The sequence below is a fragment of the Helobdella robusta genome, assembly GCF_000326865.2.
Source record: "Helobdella robusta unplaced genomic scaffold HELROscaffold_2, whole genome shotgun sequence".
NCBI lineage: Eukaryota > Metazoa > Annelida > Clitellata > Rhynchobdellida > Glossiphoniidae > Helobdella > Helobdella robusta.
This window is the reverse complement of record NW_008704083.1, coordinates 5,256,364-5,267,657: the sequence shown is the minus strand read 5'-3', so window position 1 is coordinate 5,267,657 and position 11,294 is coordinate 5,256,364.

Genomic DNA, 11,294 nt, shown 5'->3' with positions numbered 1-11,294 from the left:
ATAACTTGACGCAAAGAAAATGTCTACCGGCATGAAACAGCAACATTCAACGTGTTCTTTGCTACTACTACGCTGTCGTTTTTTGTCGCCAAGTTCGTCCTGTGTCGCTAGGAGTCGTTGTTTTGTTGTGACTGACATTGTGTGATGTTGTGTGATGTTTCAATATTTGTTGTGATGAGCGTTGTTACTCTGTTATTTTTGAATATTTTGTTATTTGTTGTTGTTGTTGTGAATGATTTGTCAATTTGTGATGTAGATGCTTTGTTGTTTCATAAGTGCTTTGTTGTTGTTTATTTGTGAACTTGTGTTATAGTGCTGTTATATTAATGCGTTATTATTTTAATTTCGAACAATGCACGTATTTGAATGACGTCATTGCACATGAATCATGCCGATGTTGTAGGTAGGTGCAGTTGTTTGGGAAGAGCTTCTATCTTGACGTGCAGTTGTGTGTGGCCCTATCCCGTCTTGTCCTGTGGTGTGGAACTGCGTTAAAAGGTGCTACGGAGTTTCAAGGTTGGCAATGCGACTGCCATCGCTATATTATTTATTTTCCTTGTTGCTATCGTAACAAAATTAATCCAAATCATAAACTCGAGTTTAGTTTATCTCAATACTTAAATAATAAATATTTATTTTCATGCTAGCAGTACTCAGTGGCAGATAGCAGATATAAGGAAGGGCCGTGGAGCTATGACCTTTCTCCACAATCAACTTTTCACCAAACATTTTTTTGTAATTGTTCTTAAATATTGCGAACATATATTGTTTAATTACTTTTCATTCATCAAAACACTTTTATAAATATCAAAATATATTTTTAAAAAATTGAAAAGATGTGTGTTAATAAAAAATGAAAGAGAATTGCTAACCACCATATTTATACATCCGAACCAAAAAATGTTGGGTTTTGATCCTCCGTGAAAGTTGTTTCCATCCCGCCATTGCCAACACTTGAATAATCTACTCTGCCGTACTTTAACATAATATACTCTCAAAAATCAGCTGAAAATATCACGTTAACATAAACTATTGTTTGATGGAAAATATGAAATGGACCCAACTTCAACCGTATGCACTGTCATGAAATCTCATTAACGTTGCCGCTTACATGATTTCATTCTCTTACTGATAGACTGATTTCATTTGCATGGGAGCAGGCAACTTTACTTGCTGGTGCTGCATTTGTAAGCCTCGACAGGACATCCTATCTTTCTTTTCGTCTCTTCTACCTTTGAGTTTTTTGCAATAATTTCATCGCATGTGTTTGTATTTGTATGAAATGACTGATTTTTATTTAAGTTCTTTCGTGTTCTCAATTTTGCGTTTGAATCAAGATGTATTTAAGTATTGTTTTTAAGTATTTTGTTTGTTATACAGTATTATTAAAATTAAGTAATGTATTTAAGTATTTACTTCTAGATAATGACAAGTATGTTTTATCAACCAAAAATTAAACGTTTCTATCTTATCTCAATTTGACTAAAAATCAGAATGATAAATTAATTGTTAGTTTGCATTGGCTTTCAAATAAGAACAATTTAAGTGTTGTAAATTCTTTAAATATTTTGATAAAATTTCGATATTCGTTACATAACTTGTGAATAACTTTTTGGTGAGTCAAAATAATTTCATAATAAATAATCAGACAATTTTTCTTATTATGAACAATAATAAATGAAAGCGGTGTAATAAATTTTATTTCGTAGTTCAATTTCGTTTCTGTCCGACCCACCAACAACGTAGCCTATTTATTTTGTATCTAAATTTCCATCTGAGCAACTGCTTAAATCTTCAAAGCTCCAATAAACCATCATCTATCAATTTATTAATACATTTGGTCATTCTTTTTTTTCCATTATTAGATTGCTTTAATTTCTTTAAAATATACATTCATCAATTCAATTATGATCAAAGTTTTTATTCTCTAGAATAAAATTCGTTAAATATTTTATATATCATTAATTCATTCTTTTGTTCGTTCATTCGTTTGTTTGTTCATTCATTCGTTCGCGTTCGTTCATTCATTCGTTTGTTCATTCATTCATGCCACTATTTATTTCCTGACAATACTGGCTGATATAACAGCAAGTAATTGATCCGCCACATTTGTACATGGACATTGTTTGCTCATTAGATGGAAAGCTTCCAACCACATCATCACTTCACACATCATTCTTTCTTCTTCCCTTTCTCTCTCTTTATTATTCCTTCTTTTTGTCTATCTCTCTCTTTCTCTCTCTCTCTTTCTCTCAATCATTCTTTCTCCTTGTCTTTTCTTCTCTCCATCATTTTTTAAACATATTGCACGCGTTCTCCTGCCAGCACATACACTACATTTGAAATCATGTGATACCTTATATTATAATTAATTAATCAATTAATTATTTATATGATCATTTAATCAATTATAATTACATTACAAATAATTAAAATTATGTGATCACTAGGTTGCAACTGATTTTAAAATGCACCAGTAATCTTTAGTTATACATCCACCCACAATCTTATCTGGTGCTCATACATCTCGAACGCATAATTCGTTAATCATAGCAATTTCAAAATATCATTTTTTTTATAAAATACATACAAAGAACATTATTTAATGAGATCCGAAATAAATCATTATCACCGTCATCATCATCATTATCATCATCATTATTATTTTTATTATTATTATTGTTATTATTATTATTATTATTATTATTATAGTAGTAGTAGTAGTAGTAGTAGTAGTTGTAGTAGTAGTAGTAGTAGTAGTAGTAGTAGTAGTAGTATTACAATTATTATTATCATTACTACTATTTTTTTTAATATTATTAAAAAATGTTTGCAACGAATTAATCCCACAAAAATTTCCAACCCCAGTTGTTACGCACCAATAAAAACGCCCTTTCTGATCGCTCTTACGTTTACTACGGCTATTAGTTTCAATCAATTATATGTATGTGTGTATATATGTGTGTGTGTTCGCATGTGTGTGTGTGCGTTCGCGTGTGTGCGCATGTGTCTGCACAAAATGCAGCATCAAATATGAATAAAGAAAGAAAAGGGAGATAAAGATGGAAAGAGAGAAAAAGAAAGAGAGGGATAAAGAAAGATAGGAAAGAGGGAGAAGGAGAAAACAGGATTACAAAATAGTTGCTTCTGTATTAAGATTCTAAATTTTACATTGTCGTCTGGTTGAAATCTTTCTTGCATTATGTAACTTTTGTCATTCAATCAATTTTACAAAATTATATTTGTCTTATTAAAATGTCTTCAATGTTTAATGTGACAAAACTTTAAAAAAAAGCATTGGTACTGCTTACATTTAGCTGAATGAAACATAAACAGAAACAATATTTCAGGCAAAAAAAATATATTTCAGGTAAAAAAAATATATTTCAGGTAAAAAAAATATATTTCGGAGGCCAGTATAAAACCAGGCAACATGCATGCAGATGAGTTCGCTGGCAAATAAGATCGTAAGTTTTGACGGCGGCATATTTAGATTTATATCCACGAAAAGACCGAGGCCACGAGTCATCAATCAATTTCCAACTGTTGGAGTGAAAAATGAAACGTGAAAATAATCTAAATTTTCAACTATATTTTCAAAAAGTTATCACATGAACTCATGGATTTAGAAGAACTTATTGAAAAATAGTTCATGCAATTTTATGATCAGTAGGTATCGAATAAGTTCAGTGGAGTTGTTGTTTAATATTAATAACCCAGCAGTAAATAAAAATACAAATTTTAAAACGTGATAATGTTGAATATAAACAATTAAGCAAGCAAATTTTTTGATTATAATTTTTGAATTGATAATTTAAAAATTGAACAAATTATAAAAACGGAATCGACTATCTTATATATTACATACATGTAGTGTTGAGATGCAATGCGGTTGCAAAATATCACAGGGGACTCGAGTTGAGATGGTCTGTCCATGTCCAGTTCACACATTTGTTTGTAAATAACTTGAAACAGAAACATAAACAATGAAACAAAGTAAAAATCATTATGTCCCCTTAACAATTTTTTAGTACTCCAATCAATATCTGACGATGTCAATTTAAAATTTTATCGCAATTTTTCGGAACTACATGAAATTAGAAACAGTTCCAATTCTATAGGAATAATTTATTGCAGCATTAAATGGCGTTCACCGAAACAATGAAGAAATGAAACACCATACCCAACTCACCATCTGTTGTACACTGGTCAGATGTTTCGATTATTTTTTGCGTTTTCTTTCACTTTTTGAATCTTTTTTTATTTATTCAGTTAGTTCACTGATTTATTTGACGAACGATTCAATTTTGTAAATTCTATATTAAAATTAAATTGTGAAGCACCATTTTTAAAATTTTACAAATTTATTCAACAAACGATTAAGCAATAATTAATTTATTCATAGAAACATTTAAAAATTTGTGAACAGGTCTGGCGTTGTTATCTCAGCGAGAATTTTTGTTTTTGGAGTTTTTAAAATTGTATTATTACCTAATTGACAAACAATTTTTAACGCGTTCATCAAAAAATAAATAAAAAATGTTTACCATGAAAATGAAAAGATCATAAGATTAAAAAATTGGCAGATTAAAAAACTGAAAGTCCAAAATTGAAAGTATAAAAGTTGGCACTGACCGAACGCTAAAGTATCCAGCTGTTTCTCACATCTTTTCAAACTTGAATAACTCAGTCTCAACTAACAACATTAAAACAATTACACGAAAAGCAAACAATTCAGATTTCAAATAAAAAAAATTATATGTGATCTAACGTTAAAAACTAGGTGATAAGAAGCAAAAGTTTTTAATAAAATTTGAGATTAAAATCCTGAAGTAATTTGTTTCATGAACGAAACATAAGGTTGAACATCAGAGGTTGAATGGAGTGAATCTATGAAGGTTTTCTTATTAAGTGTATGGCTCTCTGTTCGGTTACGCGAGTTGTGAATATATGAAAGTATGCCAAGAATACATCTGTATGAATTTATACGGAATTATCATGTGTGTGCGTGCTTAGGTTTGTACGTGTGGTTGTGTTAAGCGTGTGTGTGCGTCAGCGTTTCTATTGGCTTTGAAGAGAGAGAAAGAGAGAGAGAGAGAGCGAGAGAGAGATTATTTACAAATTTAGCTTATTATAACATTAAACATATTCCATAGAAAAATTGAAAGCATGCAATGTGGTCGTTGGGCAGATGTCAGCGTGACAGGAAATTAAGACAGGTTATTTTGAAAAGTTTCAATAAATATCCTACTCTGTCTTTTCTCTGGCGTATCATTCCTTAGTCAGTTCAGGGATTACGTAACTTGCGAACAAACTCAAAACTTAACACGAAATACATAAGTTTGTGGCATTTAAAATGAAATTCTAATTTCATTGTTTATTTACTAAAATAAAATAAAAAAAAGTAATAACCAGCTCAAACAAGAGAAAATGATTAATTTAAAAAGAATCATGTCTAACATTAAACAGAAAAAATTGCTTTCAGATTTGAAAGAGAAGTTAGAAAAATATTTTCATTTGAATCAATAAAAATATCATTTTATCTTTTCACAGATCATGAATGAACACCTTATAATTAAATAAATATTTAAATGTAGCATAAATCGTGAGTTATATTTTCAAATACGTATCAACATCTGGAAGGGAGAAAAGTTATGTTGAACATGAAGACAGTCATATTGGGAGCATGGAGGCACTCGTCCAGTGCAGGCACTCACTTGAAGGAATGAACAAAACGTAAGAATGCGATGAATGCATGTCAGTCAGTCTGGCCTCAAACATCTTCACTCGTGCATATTTAACAAACAGATTTGAAAGCATATTCGTTCATCCTTGCGTCCCAACATATTTTTTAATTTAAGTACTTTGATGATAATTACTTGGCGAGGACAGTATTGTTGGTGCATGCATGTCGTTGAAAACTTCTAAAGTTAAAATATTATTTAAAACAAATTAATAAATGAACAAATAAAAAAACATTTAAACAACAATAACGCAACATGTATCATAAAAATTTAGACAAAAAAAATGGTTATAAGTAAAGAATCAAAAAGAAAAGCAAGACATATGTGTGCAAATGCGCGCCAACACACATACATGATAACACCCACACCGAGTATGAACACACACACGCACACACACACGCACATTAGCAATGATGGAAGAGTAGGTCCGGTTGTACGTTTCGAATGTGGCGTTTTTCTATCTCTCACACGACAAACTTATCAATGAGAAGAAGATGGATGGACGGACGATTGCTGGAATGAATGAAAACATAAATGAATGAGAGAATGAATAGGGTGGGTGTAAAGGAAAAAAAACGCATGAAAATACAGCCTGGCACAAAAAACTTGAGTAAATAAATTCATAAATGAACCAATAAATAAAAAAACAGATATAAATAAAAACAAATAAATATAAACAAAGAATATAAACAACAAAGATTATACAACAAAATAATAAAAACAAATGAAAACAATTGACTGACATGTTTATAAATTTATATGTCGTTTGCATTAACGTGTTAATTAACTGCATGTACGAATTTATTAAAAGTAAATAAATGAACGAATGAATAAATAGATGGATAGAGGAAATGAGTGAACGGACTGATGGATGGATGGATGGATGGATGGATGGATGGATGGATGGATGGATGGATGGATGGATGGATGGATGGATGGATGGATGGATGGATGGATGGATGGATGGATGGATGGATGGATGGATGGATGGATGGATAGATGGATGGAGGGATGGATAGAGGGATGGATGAATGGATAGAGGGATGGATGAATGGATAGAGAGATGGATGGTTGATGGAAATAAAGAAAAATGCATCGTGACGGGCCAACATTGCATGAATTCAAAATTTAGAAAAAGAAAAAAAGAAACAAATGGATGTATGGATTGAAGTTTACAAATTGATCGATGGTGGCCTCCAACGTGGAAAGCTAATGAACAAATAAATTAAAAAACATTAAAAATTCATTACTTATCTCATTTTAATTATAAAAGACATCGAATTATTTTGACGGTCAGAAAAAAAATGAAGATTGGCACTGGCCGTCTGGCTGGCGCAGAACATTTGAATGGATGCTGAAATGTTTTACAGGTTAAATGTATGATATTTATCAATTCAAGTTTTATGCGGTCTTTGTGAAGAAAAATTGTTGAGGCGTGAGATAAAATGGTGGTCGAGATTGATGTTGTCGTCTGCTGATGTGCATTTAATCATTGTTATATAAAATATACAGGTGTTTGTTTTATTGAAAACATTGTTTAATTAACTGTTTTGATCAAGCTCGACCATTTATTGTTTCATGGAATTGTTTATTTTACTTTGGAACCAGCAGCAAAACAATACATAATCACATCAGATTCAATCAATCATTCAGACGAAGATCCTCTAAAAAAAATTTAAATAAATATAACATAATAATATTAACATTCGATGTGCATTAATATATAAATTCATTATTCGTCTTTTCATTTTGTAAACAATAACTTCAAATCTGAACAGATAAACCAAGATGAAACAACAATCGCTTAGTTTATCATTCAAACCATCTAATTAATTAATTAATTGATTGATTAAAAGTTTGTAAAACATGATGTATTCTGAATAACTTTTAAGAAATAAGAACTTGAAAAAATATTTCCGAGTGAATCTCGACACAGCAGTTTATGAAAAAATTTATTTGTTTCATTTGTTTTAAATGTTTTTTTAAATGGGTTTTCCCACTCGGAACACTTTCCATGGGTTTTTGGAAGTGCTCCGAGTGGAATAATTCACATTTCAAAATAAAAACTGAAATGTGTGATTATTCATTTACTCGTATGTCACAAGGTACAAAAGTATTCAAAAACTTAACGTAAAATTTAATACAATATCACTAATAAACGTGAAAAAGAAAAAATCATGAACAGCGTTGGATTAAATTAAATGAATTATGAATATTGCGTCGGATGAATTATGAATTATAGATAAAGTAATATTTGTAATGGATAGGTTGAGCCAGGTATGCAGATTTGTTGAGGCATGTAAATTGGGAGTTGGACGCTCGCATCAATCTCTCCAGTCCCATCTTCTTAAATGTTTAATGCGTTCGACGACCGATATTATCCTTCTAACCGGAAACTATAACATTTTTATTCACAATATTCGCAATAATTTTTAATATTGCTTTACCAAACAAAGCATTAAAATTAAACAAACAAATTAAAAACCAATAATTTTTATTTTTTTGAAGAATTTTTGCGAGTTAACAAAATTAGAAACTTACAAATATTTCTCTTTCGTCTCACTTCTTTGCCATCTAATTTTATTTTCCAATGTTATCCTTCCTCTTCCATCCCATTGTTCTCTTATGTTTCATTTTTATCTTCCAGTGAAATATTTTTAATAAAACAAGTCAAACAAGCTTTCAGCAGCCAGCCGCTCAATTGAATTTCTATGACGTCATAATGTCACGTTATTACACGGACCAACCAATCACGTTTATGAATTGTGGCGCCTCCACCCTGCTGTCGACTGTCGGTCGGTCGGTCGGTTCGTAGGTTCGTGTTTGTGTTCGTGTTCATGCGTTCGTGTTACTTTGAGCGTTCACGTGCGCTTTTGTTTGTGTGTGTAAGTGTGTGTGAGTGTTTGTGTCTGTTTGTGTGCATACAGTTTGTTTGTGTGCATGCTCATATAAGAGTAATTGAATGGGTGTTTGAGCGTTGGCAAGCATGTATGCAGTGGTGTAGTTCTGTATGATAACAGTGTAGACAGCACGTGAGGTACATAACACGTGGAATATATGTAAAGTACACACAACTTGTAGGGCATGTAGTTTTATAAGTAATTAAATAGAAGAAGAGGAGCCATGCTTTCTTAATGATTAATCAGTTGTGTGTATGAAACATGTATGTACCGTACATGCATGCCTATTGTCTGTCGTGTGACTCTTCCGGAGATTTCTATTTTTATGGATGTGTAAATCGTATTTGCCTTCGACTTATATAGAGTGAAAAAGTTGTTGGCTGTCCTTCCTTTCTCAGGCATATGGCTGCGGTGGAAAATTTTAACGCGCATCATAAATAATCACATTCTAAACATTTATTGTTTCATTATTCCATTGAAGATTGTGTTTGTAATATTTAATTTTATAGCGACATTAATTATTGTTGTTTCATTTTTGAAATGCTTCAAATTCCAAAACGCAAATTTGCATAGTCGTTTAAAAAGTGTTTTAATTAATTTCTTAGATCAGTTCTTCGAAAACTGGCATGTTATGATCAGATTAGGACTGCGTACTGCTTCAACGTTGTCGCTTGAACTGAACGGTGGTGATGAACTGCACGATCATCATTAATGTCTCACTGTATGAAAGACATTCTTAATCAAATGAAAAAAATGAGCTCATATAACATATGGTAAATGTTAATAAATGCCGCGTACGTACGAACAAAAATGAACACATTTTCAACGTCTGATTTTTGAGGTTTATAATTTAAATCAACAATCTAAAACTGACTCGGATGTTTTCTTTTTTTTTGCACAATCTTTTCATTAAAAAAATTTCATTTGAAAGCGATTTGAGGCAGAGTGTTGCATGTATTGTTGGCCAAGTAGGTTGATCGCAAACGGACCTGGACAGTGAGCAAGCGAGTGTGCCGAGAAAAGATTGAATTTTTATTCAATTATTCTTCTACTTGTTCTCGCTCTGTAGACGTGTCATTTCTCTTCCCACTTAAAATGCATTTCTGTTTTGTAACACGGAACTTCCTTGTTCGTCGGTTTTCTATCAGAGAATTTATATGTTAATTCAAAATTTGCATAAATTTATTTTCATTTACTTAATGGATAATTTTAACTATTTTTAATTAATGTATTTATTTCGCTTTAATAATTCAAAATAAAATTAATTCAAATGTTTTTTAACAGTTCTATTTTAACGATGTTTGAATTGTCATGTTTGGATGAGCCAAAAATAAATTCCTCCAGCTGCCGTTCTAAATTGTTAAATTATACGGTAGAAAATCATTTCATTGAATATGCATGACTATGACTCAACTTTTCTAATAGAAAAGAAGCAAAAAAACCACTGGGACGCAAAAATAGAAGAAGTGTAGAATTTCATTTTTTACAAAATTTAAAAACATTTCATTTTTTGCTTCATAAAAGTTCAGTGGACTTTGAATCAAGAAGCCATAATAATCATTTGTGAAATCGTTAAAATTCATCCAAATAAGTGTTTACATATCCAAGGGCAGATCGAGACAATTTTGACTTGGAAAAGGATGCCAAGATATGGCCTGGTGTCCAAATACACGACAAACATTTTTTGGTTATCGGGCAGTTTTCCGTCAATTTTCTTAATTAAAACGATGATTCCTTTTTAAAAATGTGTTTTAAAGAATAAATATAATAAAACAATCAATTTTATCTGAATTTAAAAAAAATGCAACAAATTGATCGTTATTTTAAAAAAATTGCAACAAAATGTTCGTTGACTATCATTAAATTCGCCTCTGTCTGTAGGAATTTCGTGTATAAGATAAGCCACAGTTTTCAAAATAGAGTTGCAATAAAACAGAAAATAAAAATGAAGATGGTGATAGAAAAAAATGGGGGATGTTCGCACGGAGGCCGCCTGCCTGACTTGATGAAAAATTCAACACGTCAATTGTCCTGCAAGTTAATACAGTTGACTTCTTGCTACTGCACGGGTCAATTACATGCATTAAAAACATTCTACCTCTCTTCACTCTTTCTCTTTGATCTTTTCTTTATTAGTTTATGTTTTATTACTGCACCTTTCAATGCTTGATTGAAACTTTGTAACCAGTGGCGGATCAAGTAGGGCCGCGACCAGTGCAGTCCCCGTTGTGAGCCGTATTTATATAGTAAAAACTCACTGTTTTCACGGAAAAAGTACTATGCTTTAGTTGAAAAATTGGCATAATAGCCAAAAAAAGGTTGTCAGATTATTTTTTACCGTAATACCACAAATGTTGGCCCCCCTCATCAAAATTTTGGCCCACCGGGACAGGTTTCAAGATCCACCACTGTTTGTAACCGTAAAAAACACAACTAAAAGACGTCGTCAGTCAAGAACAATGTTGTCATCCTCTAAAGTTTAAACATTGTTAAATGATGTTGACAAATATGGAACGTTGATGAACTGAACATTGCTTGTTATCAAACGCTGTTCAACTTGTTTAATAGTTGCAAACATCTGCAAACAATTACTAACGCTGATGAAAAATAAGAAGAACACATCAGAGAAGAAAAATACAAATTAAATAAA